At 63.6% G+C, this 4,338-nt stretch overlaps 2 non-coding genes across 2 annotated transcripts in view; both read left to right on the plus strand.

Moving 5' to 3' along the window:
* The first annotated feature begins 1,725 nt into the window (after nt 1–1,725).
* Nucleotides 1,726–1,884, plus strand: LOC149129126 (5.8S ribosomal RNA). The gene has a single exon (XR_016240441.1). It is a non-coding gene; the product is annotated as a 5.8S ribosomal RNA (ribosomal RNA).
* A 501-nt stretch (nt 1,885–2,385) lies between these two features.
* LOC149129127 (large subunit ribosomal RNA) overlaps nt 2,386–4,338 on the plus strand; it is a 5,178-nt gene continuing 3,225 nt past the window's right edge. The window contains exon 1 of the ribosomal RNA XR_016240438.1: nt 2,386–4,338. This exon is cut by the window's right edge and continues 3,225 nt beyond it. This is a non-coding gene — a ribosomal RNA (large subunit ribosomal RNA).

The following is a 4,338-nucleotide window of genomic DNA, read 5'->3' on the forward strand; positions in this document are numbered from 1 at the left end:
TCGTAAGCCGCGGCCGGGCCCCCTCGCAATCGTCGGCCCTCTAACAGTGCAGCCTCAGCCTCAGCCGAGCAACGAGCAACAAGCAACGAGCAAGTAGCAGCGGTGAACGAGGACTGCAAATCGTTTCCGCTGTCGTTGTGCTTCCTTCTCGTTCTCTCTCTGGCAGCTGCCGACCGCGCAGTTTTCACCCAGCCTGCGTCCGCCCGAATACAGTGCGCTAGGCCGACGGTGCTGCACGCTTTGCGGCTCCACGAACATCAATATCTCTCTCGTCTTCCTTCCTGGCGTCGGCCGGCCAACATCGCCGTCGTCGCCGTCGCCTCCTCCTCGCCTTTCCGGCGCCATCCAGCCGGTTTCGTAAGCCGCGGCCGGGCCCCCTCGCAATCGTCGGCCCTCTAACAGTGCAGCCTCAGCCTCAGCCGAGCAACGAGCAAGTAGAAGCGGCGGCGTCATCAGCGGTGAACGAAGCCCGCAAGTCGTTATGCTTCCTTCTCGTTCTCTCTCTGGCAGCTGCCGACCGCGCAGTTTTCACCCAGCCTGCGTCCGCCCGAATACAGTGCGCTAGGCCGACGGTGCTGCACGCTTTGCGGCTCCACGAACATCAATATCTCTCTCGTCTTCCTTCCTGGCGTCGGCCGGCCAACATCGCCGTCGTCGTCGCCTCCTCCTCGCCTTTCCGGCGCCATCCAGCCGGTTTCGTAAGCCGCGGCCGGGCCCCCTCGCAATCGTCGGCCCTCTAACAGTGCAGCCTCAGCCTCAGCCGAGCAACGAGCAAGTAGAAGCGGCGGCGTCATCAGCGGTGAACGAAGCCCGCAAGTCGTTATGCTTCCTTCTCGTTCTCTCTCTGGCAGCTGCCGACCGCGCAGTTTTCACCCAGCCTGCGTCCGCCCGAATACAGTGCGCTAGGCCGACGGTGCTGCACGCTTTGCGGCTCCACGAACATCAATATCTCTCTCGTCTTCCTTCCTGGCGTCGGCCGGCCAACATCGCCGTCGTCGTCGCCTCCTCCTCGCCTTTCCGGCGCCATCCAGCCGGTTTCGTAAGCCGCGGCCGGGCCCCCTCGCAATCGTCGGCCCTCTAACAGTGCAGCCTCAGCCTCAGCCGAGCAACGAGCAAGTAGAAGCGGCGGCGTCATCAGCGGTGAACGAAGCCCGCAAGTCGTTATGCTTCCTTCTCGTTCTCTCTCTGGCAGCTGCCGACCGCGCAGTTTTCACCCAGCCTGCGTCCGCCCGAATACAGTGCGCTAGGCCGACGGTGCTGCACGCTTTGCGGCTCCACGAACATCAATATCTCTCTCGTCTTCCTTCCTGGCGTCGGCCGGCCAACATCGCCGTCGTCGTCGTCGTCGCCTCCTCCTCGCCTTTCCGGCGCCATCCAGCCGGTTTCGTAAGCCGCGGCCGGGCCCCCTCGCAATCGTCGGCCCTCTAACAGTGCAGCCTCAGCCTCAGCCGAGCAACGAGCAAGTAGAAGCGGCGGCGTCATCAGCGGTGAACGAAGCCCGCAAGTCGTTATGCTTCCTTCTCGTTCTCTCTCTGGCAGCTGCCGACCGCGCAGTTTTCACCCAGCCTGCGTCCGCCCGAATACAGTGCGCTAGGCCGACGGTGCTGCACGCTTTGCGGCTCCACGAACATCAATATCTCTCTCGTCTTCCTTCCTTTCCTCGCCTCTGCGTCGGCCAGCATCAGCAGTGCTGGTAGGCGTAGTAGTAGTAGTAGCAAATACCGAAACCCTGGACGGGGGATCACTCGGCTCGTCCGTCGATGAAGAGCGCGGCTATCCGCGTGAACTGATGCGAATTGCAGGACTCAGTGAACATCGACACCTCGAACGCACATTGCGGCCCCGGGATCCCATCGTCCCGGGGCCCCGTCCGGTCGAGAGGCGGTCACGACACGAAAAAGCCGTCCGCCGTTGCAGCAGCAGCAGCGGCGGGGAGTCGGGAGTCGCAGGAAAGGGCGCGCGCCGTGGAAGCGGGCGGGCAGCGTGAACAGCTCGCCTTTCGTTCTCGCTACTGCTTCTGCTTCCGGCACGACTAGCGAGCGCGCGCCGCTCGATCCTCCGTCTCCCGCAATGCCAGACCGTCATCGCTGCGACACCTGCCACGGAGCGGCCGACATGTGCAGTAGCAGCAGGGAACGCACCGTCCGCCGTTCGTGCGCACTCTTCTGCCTGCCGCCCTCGCCGTCGTTGCCTCCTCGTATTACTCCGTGGCTGCCGCCGCCGCCGCCGCCGCCGCCGCAGCCGTCTGCATCTTCGGTCGGTGTTCGCTCTGTGGATCTCGTTTGCGAGCGTTCGTGCAGGCCATCGAAGACGACGACGACGACGACGACGACGACGAATCGAATGCGGTTTGCCGCAGCGACGACTTTTTATTTTTTTCTAAGCTGCCCTCGACTCGGACGAGACTACCCGCCGAACTTAAGCATATCGCTAAGCGGAGGAAAAGAAACCAACCGGGATTCCCTAAGTAACGGCGAGTGAACCGGGAGAAGCCCAACGCCGAATCTCGTCGGCCGCGCCGGTCGTCGAGAGCTGTGGCGCAAGGGTCGTACACGGTCGATCGTTTCGCCCGGCTAGGTTCGGAGTCCCCTCGATCGGGGCTGCCCAGAGCGGGTGCCAGGCCCATTCGGAGCCGGCGGCGATCGGCGGTGTTTCTTTTCGGCCCGAGAGTCGGGTTGCTTGGGAACGCAGCCCAAAGCGGGTGGTAAGCTCCATCCAAGGCTAAATACGGGGACGAGTCCGATAGCCGACAAGTACCGCGAGGGAAAGTTGAAAAGAACTTTGGAGAGAGAGTTCAAGAGACCGTGAAACCGCCCAGGGGTAAACGGGTAGGACCGCTCACCGCGATCGCGAGGGGACTCAGTCCGCTGCCACTTTCACCCCCGCCTCCTAAGGCGCCGTCGTCGCCGACGAACGCGTCGGTGGCGGCCGCTCGTTTCCGCGGGCGGTCGTCTGCCGCCTCGTCGGCGCTCGATTTCCGTGGCGCCGGCATCGGACGCACTTCCCCTCCGATCCGTCGTCGCGACCCGTTCCCGTCGGGCCGGTAGGCGCGCGGCGTCCGCAGGTCGCAGACGAGCGCCTCGGCGTCCGGAACCCGTTCACGCGGGGACCGACCGGCGTCGGGATCCACGCGCTTCTCTCGACCGGGCCCGTCGCTCCACGAAAGCGCAGGCACGGCTAACCGACGGAGACGGGCTAACGCACCTCGCCCTCAGCACTCACGACGCAGCGAGTCGCGAAAGCGACGCGGCCGCCCGCCTGCTCCTTCTTCTTCTACTACTTCTTCTACTTGCTCCTCGTCTTTGCGCGTGGTGCTACAGCAGCAGGAGCGGTGGTTGTTGGAGGAGTCGGCGGGATCGCCCGAAAAGCCGCCCGCTGCTGCCGGTCAGCGACGAGCATCGGCAACCTACCCGACCCGTCTTGAAACACGGACCGAGGAGTCCCAGTCGACTGCGAGTCGTTGGAGCCTTTCACTTTGCGAACTCCGACGGCACAGCGAAAGCGAGAACGTGACACGTCGCCGCTCGGGGGAAGGGAGTTGGGCCGCTGTCGCAGCAGCCGCCGCAGTTGCTGCCGCCGTCGTCTAATCTCGTCGGTTGCTGCAGCATCAGCGGTGGTGGTGGCGGCGGCTCGCTTCTTTTTTTGTAACACGCGGCGTTTCGAAGCATCGTTCCCGGGTCGGGCCCGCGCGTTCGCGCTCGAAAGCGCGCGTTCACGCTCCGACTCAGGTGTAGCAGGCGGCCGGGGACCCGAAAGATGGCGATCCACGCCCGGTCGGGACGAAGCCAGAGGAAACTCTGGTGGAAGTCCGAAGCGCCTCTGACGTGCAAATCGATCGTCGGAACCGGGTGTAGGGGCGAAAGACCAATCGAGCCGTCTAGTAGCTGGTTCCCTCCGAAGTTTCCCTCAGGATAGCTGGCGCCAGCAGGAGAACGACACGCAATTCCGTCCGGTAAAGCGAACGACTGGAGGCCCCGGGGACGTTGACGGCCTCGATCTACTCTCGAACTCGGAACGGGCGAAACGGGCCGCGCTACTCCTCCTCTCCCGAACGGAGGCGGCCGTTTACGAATCGTTGGGAATAATGATAATTATTTTGCGCGTTTCTTGCGACGAATGCACGGTGCCAAGTGGGCCACTTTTGGTAAGCAGAACTGGTGATGTGGGATGAACCGAACGTCCGGCTAAGGTGCCCTACGCTTCGCCCATTAGATCCCCGAAAGGGTGTCGGTCGATATAGACAGCAGGACGGTGGCCACGGAAGTCGGAATCCGCTCAGGAGTGTGTAACAACTTACCTGCCGAATCGACCGGCCCCGAAAATGGATGGCGCTGGAGC

This window comes from Octopus bimaculoides, unplaced genomic scaffold (genome assembly GCF_046866305.1).
Source record: "Octopus bimaculoides isolate indiv1 unplaced genomic scaffold, ASM4686630v1 contig148, whole genome shotgun sequence".
NCBI classification, from domain to species: domain Eukaryota; kingdom Metazoa; phylum Mollusca; class Cephalopoda; order Octopoda; family Octopodidae; genus Octopus; species Octopus bimaculoides.